The sequence below is a fragment of the Diaphorina citri genome, unplaced genomic scaffold, assembly GCF_000475195.1.
Source record: "Diaphorina citri unplaced genomic scaffold, Diaci psyllid genome assembly version 1.1 scaffold295, whole genome shotgun sequence".
Lineage (NCBI taxonomy): Eukaryota > Metazoa > Arthropoda > Insecta > Hemiptera > Psyllidae > Diaphorina > Diaphorina citri.
In genome coordinates this window covers 87,755-103,716 of record NW_007377731.1, presented here as the reverse complement: position 1 = coordinate 103,716, position 15,962 = coordinate 87,755, and the positions used below count along the sequence as shown (strand labels likewise).

The window sequence follows — 15,962 nt, the reverse complement described above, 5'->3', positions numbered from 1 at the left end:
TGTCGCTATAGCTGAAAACCGCCAAAAAACGGTCGAAATCTGTCCAAAAGCGGTCAAAATACCGCCAAGCGCAGCAACCATCTCAACCAAACGTTTTGCGTTGCATCCTTGTCACATTTGTGAACTGCATACCGAATTTCAAGTCTCTGGCTTATACCGTTCCCGAGATGAAAACCGCCAAAAAGCGGTAAAATGCCGCCAACCGTTGCACCGGTCTTAACAAAACCAAAAGTTCCGATTGTTAAATTACACCGAAAACCGCCAAAAAGCGGTAAAATGCCGCCAAGCGTTGCATCGGTCTTAACCAAAAGTTTCGTGTCGCATTCTCACATTTGACAGCTACATACTAAATTTCAAGTCTCTAGCTCTTACCGTTCTCGAGATATTTTGTTTACAGACAGACAGACACACACACAAGGGACCTCAAAACGTGTTTTGACACTAAAAACTGACCATCGAAAATTTGACCCGATTACATTACTTTCCTTCCTATATGATAAGGAAAGTAAAACAACAACCTAATTTGGTGACATAATGGGCAAGACATTCTATGAACAAGATATTCTATGAACAATTTTTGAGGGGTCGAGTCGTGTTGAAGAAGAAGAAGAAAAAATCCTGATTTCATCGGTTTTCACTTTTATTTAGGGTGGATGGAGGGAACTGTAACTGACAAGGTCTTATAGTCCTGAAATCGAAGAGAGAAGGAAGACAGGATAGAAGCCAGCTGTTCCAAGACCGAAACTTATTTGTTTCAGATAAAATCCACCCTAGGTGGGAATCAAACCCACGACCTAATGCTCACAAGGCAGATGCACCAAGCTAGAAGAAAAAATCCCGATTTCATCAGTTTTCACTTTTATTTAGGGTGGATGGAGGGAACTGTAACTGACAAGGTATTATAGTCCTGAAATCGAAGAGAGAAGGAAGACAGGATAGAAGCCAGCTGTTCCAAGACCGAAACTCATTTGTTTCAGATAAAATCCACCCTAGGTGGGAATCAAACCCACGACCTAATGCTCACAAGGCAGATGCACCAAGCTGTAGATCTAGGCTGACAAGTAAGTATTTCTACCCATTTCAATCAACAAAAATATTAATGAAAAGTGAAAACAGGATCTGAGAGATCAAAAAAGCTTGTGATTAGATAAGTACATGGTAAGTAGTTTTAATTTTCAATAAGTAGATTACTTAATGATGATTAATATACTTAAGTAAGTACTTAGGCGACTTTCTGCTTTAAATCTTAGCAGACTCTTTTGGCACACCCTGTAATGTCTACTCATCTTAAATGATAAGATAAGCAGTCAGATTTCCAGTACAGACAATAGATCAGTTGCGCTTACTTGGGTGATGATCTGATGATTCAAAGTCATAGAGCAGGAAAAATGAGGATCAACGGAATTTTTCTTTTTCTTCTGCGACTTCTAAATACCGAGATAAATCGATTTAAAAAATACCGGTAAATTGTAAACTTTGACGTCACGGCATACACTCCCGTAGGCGATGACGTCATAATTCATGACTCCCGCTTCGTTTGTTTGTGCTCAAGCGTTTCTGCGCATTTTTGACGTGAAATCTGACGTCACAACTCTTTGAACTTTTTCATTAGAACGGCAATTAAAAATTGAATTTTCGACCTTTTTCGTAGTTTTGACCTCAGATTTGGATTTTTCCACAACTTTTTACGTAGGAATCGACCTTTTATTTATAACTTTTACCCATTTGCAACTGCTATTTCAACCTCCCCAGTTTCTCTAAAATTCACCTGCAGCACCTCTAAAGAGTCCGCATACTCAGGTTTATTCTAGAGAAAAGCTGTGTTCATATACTATCCCATTAAGAGGATACCAAGAGGTGTCATCAAGGCCAGAGAGCTAGCTCAGGGCCCCTAAATTGTAGGAGTCTAATGAGGGATATTCAGGTACATAATTATGTCGTTGTACCCTACTTCCTGAGACGGACTTGACCATAGTCCCATTCAGGTATCCTCAAAAGAGCCAGTGTTATTGTCTGTGGCTTGACAGGGCTGGTTTTGTCTCAGTTTTACGTCCTCCAGCGAGACAGATTTTCAAACCTAGATTTCAAAAATAATAATAATAATAAAAATTAAAATTAATAATTTTTACAGCATCTCCTCTTCATTATAATTTATGAACGCCGCCAAATGATCTGATTAGGACGCGGGAACAATTAACAATAGGTATTCACCATGAATCAGGTCGGCTCGTGCGTCTCGTGCCTAGGGTGTATTTTAGCTACGAAAGCCGGACACTTCAACCAAAAGGAGGACAGAAAATTTTCTTTTGTTTCTTCGCCTTTTCCCGTGTACAGACTGGGTCGGCGTTTTTCGTCAGGCTACAAACTGGGTCGGCGTTTTTCGTCAGGCTCTCAATCAGCCCTAACTAGGGTGATTGCTTTGTGCTGACATTTGATTTTGGCTACAAATTTTACGATTACGAGTGGATGCCCTTTTAATTCAATTCAATTCAATTTTATTTTACTGTGATTGTTACAACATTATACACAATTTACAATTTTACAATATTACTTCGCACTCAACCTTTGCTAATTCTTTAGCAAGGGAAATTTCAGGCTGGTATCCTCTCTGTTTACCGTCCCCCAGCTAGAAAACAGTTGAAAAATCTGAGTCTTGGTATTCGTCAGGCTCTCAATCAGCCCTAACTAGGGTGATTGCTTTGGGCTGACATTTGATTTTGGCTACAAATTTTACGATTACGAGTGGACGCCCTTCGCACTCAACCTTTGCTATTTCTTTAGCAAGGGAAATTTCAGGCTGGTATCCTCTCTGTTTACCGTCCCCCAGCTAGAAAACAGTTGAAAAATTTGAGTCTTGGTAGCTGTTGAACCCTTTGAGTTCTACAGGTCACTAAACGTCTATAGCATTCCAGTCAAGCGCCGCCCTGAGACAATCTAGAAACCGTCAGTCAAAAACCTGAATGACGTCAATTCAATTTAGAATCTCGAGTTTACATACTGACACCTGAGTACCTTAGGACCAAGAGGCCCCGTTCACAACGACACAGTCCAAATGGATTTCACACAATGCAGTTCCGAGAAAGCCAGCCGTTCCGAGAACAAAACTTATCCGTACGGGATAAAATCCTCCCCGGGCGAGAATCCCGTGATCTAACGCTTACAAGACAAACCCTTCAAGCCAACTAAGCTGGCTAACGTCGAGAGTATTAAGGTAAAAAATACACTGAGTGGTAGCCACAATAGGACCAACAGTTACTCTCTGTGTAACTTTGATATTTTCTTTGTTTTTTTTTCTTTTTTTTTTAAATACAGACTTTTTATCTATTTTTTTAAAAAAATAGATTTTTAGGGGTACATTTTTTTGACGTGGGGATAAGGTGAGGTGCAAAATTTGCAAAAAATCGTGAGGAAAGGGGTAATTTAGAATAATGGTAATGTTGGCCAAGAAGTGTTTCTACTTGTCTACCGCTACAAAAATTACCTGTACAGATTTAGAGGAGGAATTATATTTTGGGATCTCTTCAAATCAAACATTTAGTTACGGCGTGAACGACCTGGGATTCCAGAGTTAAAACGCCTTATTCGAAAAAAAAAAAACATTTAGTTAAAGCGCCCGACTGAAAAAAGAAAATTCTTCAAAACAAAACAAGATTTTTCGAATAACGCACAGAATTCTTCGAATCAAAGTTCGATTTTTCTAAGAAAACAAAATGTCAACTTTGTACAGTATACGAAATCCCTGTCGCGTATAATATCTCTAGTAGCGCGGTCAAACTTTCTTGACTTGGCGGGGCGGAGCGCTACCGCGCTCCTTAATTTCTCTTTCTCCAACGAAACTTTCGCCTCTGATTAGAAGAAATCCCAATTTATGATTCCCCTCAAAGAAAAATAATAAACAAGATTTTATTTGTTGATATTTGATTGGTCAAACTTAAAAAAGCCCATCTTCACCCAGGTATACTGAACGAACTTTTATCCTTCGGGCCGGATTGAAAAAGAACCAGTGTGATTTCTCAAGGTTCAATTATAATTGATATTTCAAAAGTTACCTTCATACTTAAAAGGTTCCCTCATTGGGATTCGAAAGGCCCAAACACGATGAAACAAGATTTTATTTGTTGATATTTGATTGGTCAAACTTAAAAAAGCCCATCTTCACCCAGGTATACTGAACGAACTTTTATCCTTCAGGCCGGATTGAAAAAGAACCAGTGTGATTTCTCAAGGTTCAATTATAATTGATATTTCAAAAGTTCGTTTTTGGGGACTTTCCCGTCTTCTTTCATTGCCTACAAAAGCACAGCCGATAATTTGGGAACTTCTTTTTCGCTCCTAAAATCTTCTTTAAATCGAGACATGTTCAAAGATAAAGCCGCTTAAGGTAGAAATACACTACTATCGAGTCACGTGAGCTCACGTGTGTTCCTACCTTTAGTATCGTTACGAAAATGGTCAAAACAATTTGAGCAATCGAAAATACAGGCTTTACAAGTGAACGCGATAATTTGGGAACTTCTTTTTCGCTCCTAAAATCTTCTTTAAATCGAGACATGTTCAAAGATAAAGCCGCTTAAGGTAGAAATACATTACTATCGAGTCACGTGAGCTCACGTGTGTTCCTACCTTTAGTATAGTTACGAAAATGGTCAAAACAATTTGAGCAATCGAAAATACAGGCTTTACAAGTGAACATGTAAAACTACCTGTTAAAAACAGATTTCCTTTTCTGTTTCGGAATAAAAATGAAAAATGTTCGTTTCTAGGCTGATAAAAAATATGGTAAAATAATGAAAATATTCCATTATTAAGTAGGCTGTGTTCACACATAGTCGACTGGATATCAAGTCTTCTTTTGTATTTGTTTTACATCGATTGACGGCCGTCGACTACGTGTGGACACAGCTTTGGAGGCATAATAAGATTTAACATTTGAGTGATTTTTAAATATTTGATGTCCAAGTGAACATGTAAAACTACCTGTTAAAAACAGATTTCCTTTTCTGTTTCGGAATAAAAATGAAAAATGTTCGTTTCTAGGCTGATAAAAAATATGGTAAAATAATGAAAATATTCCATTATTAAGTAGGCTGTGTTCACACATAGTCGACTGGATATCAAGTCTTCTTTTGTATTTGTTTTACATTGATTGACGGCCGTCCACTACGTGTGGACACAGCTTTGGAGGCATGATAAGATTTAACATTTGAGTGATTTTTAAATATTTGATGTTAACGCACTATAAATTTAAAAAAGAAGTGATTTTAATATTAAATTTCACATGAATCAACATAAGTGATTTTAATTATTTATAAGTGATTATAAAAAAATATTTATTTAATAAACTAATTAATTAATGTTAATAAAAGAGAAAAAAAAACCTAAATCATGAAAGTATTTGTGATTCTTCCCAAATGTGTATCTTGGGAATAGAGAAGTAAGGAAAAGAATATTTTCCTTTTGAAATTTTCACGGTGGGGAATGTCGAAATGGAACAATGCTGGGCAATGTTCCATTTCCCCCATTCCCCAAGATAAAACCATACTTAAACCATGAGAGTTACACAAGGAAAATACGGCTAGAATCGCCTTTGTAAAGCAACAATGTCTAGATTGGGGCCAATGAAAGTTACATTACTGTCCTTATTACAGGATAGGGGAAAAAAGAAGAGAAAACAAAACTTTCTAATAATTACTTTAGTAGTAGATAATAGAAAGTAAAAACCTGATCTAGACAATGTCCCTGAACAATTCATATTTTCACAAAAGAATAACAAAAAGTGAACAATGATTGTACTAAGAAAATATTACAGGGGGGCGGACCACAACGGGGTCAATTTTTGTGAGAATACTTCACGAATATGAATACAAAACAAACTTGGGGGAATGTGTCGGTTAATAAGGGAATATGAAAGAATATAAGGGAATAATAAAGAAAATATAGTCCAAGAGAGAGGTAAAAAAAAGTTGGGGTAGAATAAAAACGATAATGTACAAGTTGATTGTTACCAGACAGTTAAATTCCTTGAAAAGAGAAGAGAAAATCAATTGTGTACAGAATTGTAATAGGTCCCAGAAATGTTCAAAAGTTAACAAAAGAAAAGAACTTCTAAAGAAGAGAAGAGAAAATCAATTGTGTACAGAATTGTAATAGGTCCCAGAAATGTTCAAAAGTTAACAAAAGAAAAGAACTTCTAAAGAAAGGAAAATTGGAAATGTGTTTAGTAAAAAAATAATTTCTTTACAGGAAGAAAGAAACCGTAGGATTTTACAGGAATATCGAGTTGTACAATAGTTGAACCTTCAAATAAAGGTGGAAAAACTAAAGCTAGTTCTCTACTCAAAATATGGTATTAGGAAAAATGTTAAAAAATAATAAAAAAAGATCAAATGTGAAGAAAATTTGAAGATCAAAAAGAGACGTGGTTTTTTTCTTTCACAATATCTGTGGACACTTTCTTCTCTGAGTCAATGGTATAAAAGAAAACTTTCAAATTATGATACGAGCGATAAAGGGGCCCTCAAATAGATATAGCACGAAACTTATCGAAACAAAACAACAGAAAGTGAAATTCAAAGTCAGATTAAAAAGAGGGGAAATATGTAACAAAAAAGCAACAAACTTAAGGGGAAAATAAATCAATTCTATTGACGAAAAAAACAAAGAAGTTTAATCAAATAAGGCCAAATGTAAGACTGGTTTAGCCCCGAAAACTATGGTAGGGGCCAAAATGGTAAGACTAAGTTAAGTAGAAACAAAAATTCAAAATTTTCCCTCTATTTTTAAGAACAAGAAAGCAACAAACTTAAGGGGAAAATAAATCAATTCTAATTGACGAAAAAACAAAGAGGTTTAATCAAATAAGGCCAAATGTAAGACTGATTTAGCCCCGAAAACTATGGTAGGGGCCAAAATGGTAAGACTAAGTTAAGTAGAAACAAAAATTCAAAATTTTCCTTCTATTTTTAAGAACAAAATGGTAAGACTAAGTTAAGTAGAAACAAAAATTCAAAATTTTCCCTCTATTTTTAAGAACAAGAAGGGAAAAATATCTTATTTTCAAATTTATATTCCGAAAAGAAAGGTCGAGGGACTGAAAAGTTCAAGTTCAAAATTTCCTAAGGGTTTCGCGGGACGAGACGCTTAACAAGGGTAATTTTAGATCAAAAAATTGTTTTTTTTTTTTTTTTGAATGGCAGTGAGATGATTTATCCCTCTAAACTTTTTCCTTCTAGTCGAACTGATGTTGAGACGGCCTGACCTTTCGCGGGGAAATTTTCGGCCGGGTTGCGAGTCTTCGTGGCAGATGCTCCTGGAAACAAACAGAGCAAAAGAAACACGTTTTGGGGAGGGGGAAAACTTTTTTCCGTGGTTTATTTGGACTGCCCACAGCAGTGCAAAAATCCTCTTTGGCAGCAGGTCCAATAACGTATCGTTTATTGGTTGCGGACACACATAACCGAGCCAAAACCCGCGCCGACATACGGCCGAGTGTTGAACGTGCTACGACGAGATAGAAAAATAAGGCATTTGAACGTGTCGGTACATTACTTAAAATTTTTAGCCCATTAGGTTGCTGAAATCGAGTTAAAACTCATTTTGTGGCCCCCGGCCTTAAATAAACTGAACTTCATGTAGAATTTAGATAATTTTATTTTTTACTTACTCAAATTCAGGATCCAATCAGGAGGCACTGAGTGTACGATTTAACTCTCACGGGATCTAGGAGGCGGATTTTCTTCGGTCAATTTTCATTGGACATAGCTTTGAAGGCGCACAAATCTGGAAATGAAGAAAAGAACATCAACTGTAAAAGAGTAGAAAAAAGCTAAAAAAAAAGAAAAGAAGAAAAAGAAAAAGAAGAAGAAAAAAATAGCAAAGGTTGAGTGCGAAGGGCATCCACTCGTAAAATCTGTAGCCCAAACCAAATGTCAGTCCAAAGTAATCACTCTAGTTAGGGCTGATTGAGAGGCTGACGAAAAACGCCGACCCCGTCCGTACACGGGAAAAGGCGAAGAAGAAGAGAAAGTAGAAATAAGCTGAATAAGTCATAAATAGCCCACCTCTGTGGCTGAGTGGTCAAGGGCACTGACTCTCAACTCGGAGGTGCTGGGTTCAAATCAAAGCCAGGGCAGAAATTTTTAAACTTTTAAACCGCTCTTGGATAGGCGTGTGGATGTATAGGAATGTGCCTTGAAGAAATGCAAAAGTGGCTGCAAGGTATTTTTTTTTTTTTTTTTTTTTTTTTTTTGGATGTATAGGAATGTGCCTTTAAGAAATGCAAAAGTGGGTTGGGTTTTTTTTTTTTTTTTTTTTTTTTTTTTTTTCGTTCGTTCTCAGAACTGCTTACTTTTTCCCATTTTGTTCCCGTTCCCTCTTGGATTTCGGGACGATAAGACCACTGTTGTTCCAGTTCCCTCTTCCTAACAGTTCCCTCTTCCTAAGCTGTAAAATCGAGCCCGAATCTTTGCTTCATGCACAAAAGAGGGTAAAGGGACTTTTCAGTCCTATTCGGGCAGGATAAACAAAAGAGATAGGCATATTATCTGTTCTCCTCCTCTGCTGAATTTCGGGACGGAACGATAACACCACTGTTGTTACAGTTCGCTCTATTCTACATTACTTTCCCTATTATAGGATAAGGAAAGTAAAAAAAGTGAGAAAAATCGTACAGTGTAAACTAGGTTTAAGGTGCATCAGTAATGAAATGAGACTAATGAGCTAATAACTACCTAATGACGTAGGTGGTGATAGTTAAGATGTAAATTAAGCCATCCTAAAACTGTTCCCAAACACTGACTAGCTATGAGAAGTACTTACTTATACAATGTAAACAAAGATCCCACCATGTAGGGTAAGTGTACCATTTATTCGCCCACCTAAAAAAACGTACCATTTATTGGGCCACCTGCCCACATTTATTTGTTTAATTTTTGTTTTTATGACTACAATTTTTGAATAGCACTGGTTCGATAGCAGTCTTTAAGCCCTTTCTTTTGATGAAAAAGTTTGTCCAGTTCAGACCTATGTGGCGTATGGTACAGGTGGGCCAATAAATGGTACGTTTTTTAGGTGGGCAAATAAATGGTACTCTTACCCTATGTAAGAGTAGAGGGGTATTAGGTACCTACGCTGAATTCCCAAGGTCTCTCAGTAGCTAGATACTCATTAGGGTTATACAGGGTAGGTACTAGGTAGTTTAAAAAAAATCTGGTGTGAACATCACACGACTTTCCTTATCTGAGAGACCAAAAAAGCTTGTGATTAAATAAGTAAGTACGTGGTAAGTAGTTTTAATTTTCAATAAGTAGATTACTTAATGATGATTAATATACTTAAGTAAGTACTTAGGCGACTTTCTACTTTAAATCTTAGCAGACTCTTTTGGCACACCCTGTAATGTCTACTCATCTTAAATGATAAGATAAGCAGTATAAGCGGTCAGATTTCCAGTACAGACAATAGATCAGTTGCGCTTACTTGGGTGATGATTCAAAGTCATAGAGCAGGAAAAATGAGGATCAACGGAATTTTTCTTTTCTACGACTTCTAAATACCGAGATAAATCGATTTAAAAAATACCGGTAAATCGTGAAGTTTGACGTCACGGCATACACCCCCGTAGGCGATGACGTCATAATTCATGACTCCCGCTTCGGTTGTGCTCAAGCGTTTCTGCGCATTTTGACGTGAAATCTGACGTCACCAACTCTTTGAACTTTTTCATTAGAACGGCAATTAAAATTGAATTTTCGACCTTTTTCGGGAGTTTTGACCTCAGATCTTGGGATTTTTTCACCAACTTTTACGTAGGAATCGACCTTTATTTATAATTTTTACCCACTTGGCAACTGCCTCCATTTCGACTACTAAAAGAAGCCACTGCTGTGGCCAAATTAAAAAAAAAAAAAAAAAAAAATGACACTGCATGAATTTCTTCGGAATAGAGGAACAAAACACAGGTTCATCAGTGAGACAGATAGGACTGATTCACAAACACTGACAGACTGCTCTTGCAGTCTAAACAGACATACTCATGATATTTGAGGTTCTATCCTGGATGCATAACATTACAGTTATATGGTACCTATATTCAAGACCTGTTTAATTTCACTTTGTTTAAGACAAATGTTTAGCACAGACATTAACACATAATACCTAAAGACATTTACTTTACTATCAAGCAACTTCGACACATGCCTTCACTCGCAGGTACCCCATCAAGGTACCCTGCCCTAAACTTTTTATTTACCCAACATTTAATTTGATTTGATTTCTCCCTCCCCACAATCTCTGCTCCTTTTCCTCTTCTTTTATGTTATTTTTGGCAATTTACAAATTAGAGAGGAGTAGATGGTTGTAGTATTTAGTCTTCCAGAGCTACATAAATTCTCATTTGGTTTATAGGTATAATGTTTATCTATTCTATATCCAATTGGATTACTTATTTTTTCAATTGTTATTGTTATTATAACTCAGACTCATCTCAAAACCTATTGAGTTTCAATTATTACACCTCACTGGTTTTCAAGTTATCAGAAACACAAGGTTTATTTTAACGAAAATGATTCACCCTTTCCAGCAACAGCAGAAAAATATAGTTAGTACTAATTTTTTTTTTTTTTTTTTTCGTGCTGTATATTATTTTTATTTTTCATAAAAAAAGAAACATTTCCAGAAAACATCACACTAGTTTAATTAATATAATAAATAAATACTAATTATAATTATTCCTAAATACCCAATAATCGTGATAAAGGAGAACTTACTGCAGTACCTACTTAATTTATAGCAAAATTTCCTGCTTGTCTTTCCTTATTTTTAACACAGTATTTATTATGGTTAAAACATTATTGTTTATCATCATATTGCACAATTAGTGCTTGTCTTTTGTCATGTTCAAAAAAATCATCATTATTAAATAAAATATAAATAAGTAGAAGTGTGCAAAAATTTGTAGAATGCTATCAACAACTCACTCAAAATGAACCCTGCCACATGAATTAAGTAATAACTTCTTGGCAATTGTTGTTGTCAATAACTACCTACTGACAAGGAAAATTTTGTTTCGTAAAATTTTATGTAACAGCCTAGTTAGCTCGGGGGGTAGCTTGCCTGCCTTGTAGGCCCTAGGTTAAAGGTTTGATTCCCAGAGGGGGTGAAATTAGTAAGGGTTATTCTTGGCTGGCTTTCTCCTAGAGAAATGGAGGACACCATTTCTCTCTCTCTCTCTTTTTTTTTGAAGAGTTTTGACAGAGGGAACTCTAACTGCTATGGTCTTATCATACCAAAATCAAAGAGAGAGAAAGAAGACAGGATAGGAGAAAGCCAGCCGTTCCAAGAACGAACATTATCCCATCAGGATAAAATCCGCCCCGGGCAGGAATCAAACATGTGGCTTAGCACTTACAAGGCAGACACACTACCAACCAAGCTAACTAGGCTGGCGTACCATTTCTTTTCGATTCTGTGAATTTCAAATTGTTTAGCATTAATTGGTCTTCAAATAATGATTTTATTCACATGTCACACCAATTTAGACACATGATCAATACAAGTCTCTTTGATTTCAAGACAGCTCTTATAATCCCAACATCAAGGGGAATGAGGACAAGATGGGAAAGAGCCAGTCATTCTATGACCAAACCTTTTTTTAAGGATAAAGTTCACCCTGAGTGAGAATCAAACTCATGACCTAGCTTACACAAGGCCTTGAATAGGATGTCTCTTGAATAAGAAGCAACTCTTTTACTTCCTTACCTCAGCAAATAATGATTTTATTCACATGTCACACCAATTTAGACACATGATCAATACAAGTCTCTTTGATTTCAAGACAGCTCTTATAATCCCGACATCAAGGGGAATGAGGACAAGATGGGAAAGAGCCAGTCATTCTATGACCAAACCTTCTTTTAAGGATAAAGTTCACCCTGAGTGAGAATCAAACCCATGACCTAACTTACACAAGGCCTTGAATAGGATGTCTCTTGAATAAGAAGCAACTCTTTCACTTCCTTACCTCAGGGGAAGCTTCAAGGGTAGAAACTGGGTCATTGTTTTGATTCCCACCCAGAGCAAATTTTATCTTAAACAGATATGGTTTGTTCTTGGAATAACTGTTTTTTTCCTATGCTGTCTTCCATCTCTCTGCAGTTTTGGGGTGATAAAACGTCAGCAGTTACAGTTACCTCTACCAAATGTCTAAAAAAATCTTACCTCAGGAAACGAGATTAATCCAAATAGTGAAGAACAAGCCAGCGAATCTTCAGAGATAACAAAATATTAAACGTAAGGATATCACTAATAGAGGCACATGATCCATTAACATAAAATGAGAGAAAAAACCAAAGAAAAAACACTGAAGTTGGTTAATGAGGATAAGGAAATTAGTTAGGCACATGATCCATTAACATAAAATGAGAGAAAAAACCAAAGAAAAAACACTGAAGTTGGTTAATGAGGATAAGGAAATTAGTTATACATAAATGTTAAGTGTATTACAGAGGTAAAAAATATAGAGATGGTTTATTCAAAGAGAAATTTTCAATACCAAAACAAGACTTAAAAAATATGCTGTAACTTCTGATATGTTCACTCTGTCACTGTAGCACTGTACTGTATTAGAGAAACCGCATTCAAGGATATGAGGGTTTGCAAAAAACTGGGCTTCCACAGGAGTCGAAAAGAGGTGTCTTTTGATTAACAAGCTCACAGAAAATGATTTCAAGGGTATGGTATCACAGAACGTAGGGAATTTAAGAGTAGACTGTTTTCCGAAACTTTTTTACACGGATTAGAGGTACAAAAATAAAGAAAATTAAGTATATAAAACAACTAGGCGATACATCACAATCTTTTCAGAGTCCTTCGCACGGCACACCTACTCTGACCCACTAAAAAACGAATGGCGATTGGCGAATGGAAAAATTGAACTTCTGAAATGCAAGATAGACGGAGAGAAATTTTTAGACATGACGTCATAATTTGTTTACATTTATATAAAACAACTAGGCGATACATCACAATCTTTTCAGAGTCCTTCGCACGGCACACCTACTCTGACCCACTAAAAAACGAATGGCGAATGGAAAAATTGAACTGAAATGCAAGATAGACGGAGAGAAATTTTTAGACATGACGTCATAATTTGTTTACATTCGGTTCATGACTGTCGCGTGTTGTACACATTGACCTGTGAGAAGCGAGCAATCCATTGAAGTCAAGTTGGCCGCGCCAAGTGGAGTCGAGTGAAGCTGGCCGGGCCAACTTTTCTAACGTCGAGGTTGCCCGGGCCTTTTGTGCTACAGCTTTTCTAATGCTGGAGTCCACTTGAGCTACAATCTTTCTGATGTTAAAATTAAAGGGATGCGTTCTCTGTCTGTTCATCCATTTAAAAGAACTTGAAATGTCCTATTGAGATTATTGCGATACTATAATGTGGAATTTCACAATAAATACAAATAAAAAATAATAATGTGAAATTCAGTTTTCGTTATCAAATTGTTGGCCAAATATAAATATCTTTTCCTTTTTAAAGTGCCTCAACATCAACCTATTTGCATTCACAATAAATACAAATAAAAAATAATAATGTGAAATTCAGTTTTCGTTATCAAATTGTTGGCCAAATATAAATATCTTTTCCTTTTCCTTTGTTTTATGCACAAACCAAATTCTTCAATGCTTGATCTAAATCTCCCTCGCCAATCCATACCTATTGCCAACTAATGGAGGGTTACATCCCCTGCACTGAATTAATGATGTATAATGTCTTGCTCATTTACATTTTAAATTGTATTTAATTTTATTATTTGCGAAACTAATTTTCATTTCATGATTTTGTTCTCTCGAAAAATCCAACTTTTCCTATTTAATCATATTAAATCACGTTTTGTGCTTTTCAATACCTGTGTATAGTTGTGTTTGTGTCCGACTCCAAGTAGATATGGAGTATTATCTTTTTGTTCTAGGTTAGATTAACTAATATTTGTTTTTCAAATCTATTAATTTATCTATCTAGAGCTTACAGTAGGGGCATAGAGGGTCATCTTATGAACGGCCTAATCCAGATCTATTGGCATGGATTTAACCCAGGCTCGATGTTAGGTAGAAAAACAAGTAGGAATTGACCAACGCTAAATTAATGTTTCCGTCACATGAGTTCACGTGACGTGAGGGCAGTGTGGCTATCATGAACGAGATTACCTACAATATTATGGAAAAATTTTGAACTACATCTTTCTGACTCCTCATGACTTCATGTGACGTGACGTGACAGTAGTGTCTATCTTAAGACCTGTTAAAAAAAAAAAAAATCTCTCTGTTCCTGGACCAGGAATTACCGTGAGATTCTTCCTCGGTAACTTTAAAATCAGAGATGAGAGACGGATCAAAATTCTTCTCTGCTCTGGTTTCTGGTTCTGGTTTTCAGTTGGAATTTTACCCTGCGTGTGCGTTCATAAACTGGTTATTTTTGAAATCCGTCCCGTTTTTTTTCTCGGTTTTAAAAAAAAACGCGATCTTTTTACGTGATTTTGGAATTTATTTACCCATTTAGGTAATTTCTAAGATCCACCTACGTTTTTTAGGTATCTACTTTTTACGTGATTTTTGGATTTATTTACCTATATTTATTTCCTAATAAAACTAGGTACGTTTTGTAGGTAGGTTCTTTTCTTAATTTCCTTTTGGCATGAGCTGTTCGGCAAAGTTACCTACAATAATTTTAAATTTGGTTTGTGATTTTTGTGCTTTTTCCCTCACCTACGTGATTTGCATCCTTAGAAATTTACGAATTTTCCGGAGTTCATTTTAATTTGGAGTATCTACTTGTTAGCTACCTACATGATTTTTTCCTCTAGAAATGTGTGAAATTGAAAAGAAAGAATAAGTACCTACCAACAGTACCAACTTTCTTGGGTAGGGTTTAGGCATTTAGGGACCCACTAGGAAGGTAGATTTTTTATTTAAATAGTGGAGATGTTGTTTTTCATTCGCTTTTTTTATTTTATTAGTGGAGATGTTTTTTATTTCATTAAAGGAGATGTCATTTTCCCTCCGTTCCTCACAAGGAATCATCTGAATGTTGGTAATTAGGAAAAGGCAGCCGTTCCGAGAACGAGCATTGTCCGTTCATGTGTTCAGGATAAAATCCTCCCCGGGCGGGAATCGAACGGTCCCATAGCATTCCAAGAACCTACCTTTCCGAGAGTGAAGGCTGTCTACGACCGCCGGCAAAATGTATATACCTACGCCCAATTAATTAGCTAAAAAACATAAATTATTGAAATTACACATTTCTATCAACAATTCTGATCTACGGACGCATACATTAGACAACTTGGTTAACCCACTGGAGGTTGGGTGGAAATGCTATGAATCATGAATTGTAGAGCAACCATGCAAAACAACATAAGTCACATCTGACATATTTTTCAGGAAAGCCGAAAAATTGTTTAGTATAGTTTTTGAAGGTTTACGCTGATAAAAGTTATACCTATCAAATGAATCCTCAGAGTGCGAATATTTATTTACGGGTTAAATCAAGGGCGCTCAACCTTTTTTGAAGGCGGGCCAAATTTTGGATACCAGATCAGGCCGCGGGCCACATGATACGTTTGACTGTGTGGTTTCTTGTACAAAGCTCTTAACAATAATATTAGTATGAAACAAGGTTTTCTGTTAAAAGTCCCAACTTCAAATAAAAACACTCTTGTTTCAAACAAGTGTATTTATTTATTTGTAGTTAGGACTTTTAACAGAAAACCCAAATTTAAAAACATTTAATCAGAATTAAATCAATTAAACTCATTTAATTAAACACACATAATCTTGTACCAATCTTTCTATGTTTGGATGTAGTTCGGTGGTTGCCAATAAAACTACGTCCCTGATGTGATTGGAAGAGTGTTTTTCACACACATAAGTAGACCCAAATCTTGAAAGAATTTGTTGAGCAAGGT

At 36.2% G+C, this 15,962-nt stretch overlaps 3 long non-coding RNA genes across 3 annotated transcripts; 1 reads left to right on the top strand and 2 right to left on the bottom strand.

The window, feature by feature from the left end:
- Positions 1–4,504: 4,504 nt before the first annotated feature.
- On the bottom strand, positions 4,505–5,767 carry LOC113466581. The gene is made up of 2 exons (XR_003390938.1): positions 4,978–5,767; positions 4,505–4,703 (listed from the first exon to the last, which is right to left on the bottom strand). It is a non-coding gene; the product is annotated as an uncharacterized LOC113466581 (long non-coding RNA).
- A 1-nt stretch (position 5,768) lies between these two features.
- On the top strand, positions 5,769–6,752 carry LOC113466582. The gene is made up of 2 exons (XR_003390939.1): positions 5,769–6,065; positions 6,151–6,752. It is a non-coding gene; the product is annotated as an uncharacterized LOC113466582 (long non-coding RNA).
- Positions 6,753–7,053: 301 nt separating this feature from the next.
- On the bottom strand, positions 7,054–12,387 carry LOC103507180. The gene is made up of 3 exons (XR_541248.3): positions 12,217–12,387; positions 7,664–7,779; positions 7,054–7,309 (listed from the first exon to the last, which is right to left on the bottom strand). It is a non-coding gene; the product is annotated as an uncharacterized LOC103507180 (long non-coding RNA).
- Positions 12,388–15,962: the final 3,575 nt, after the last annotated feature.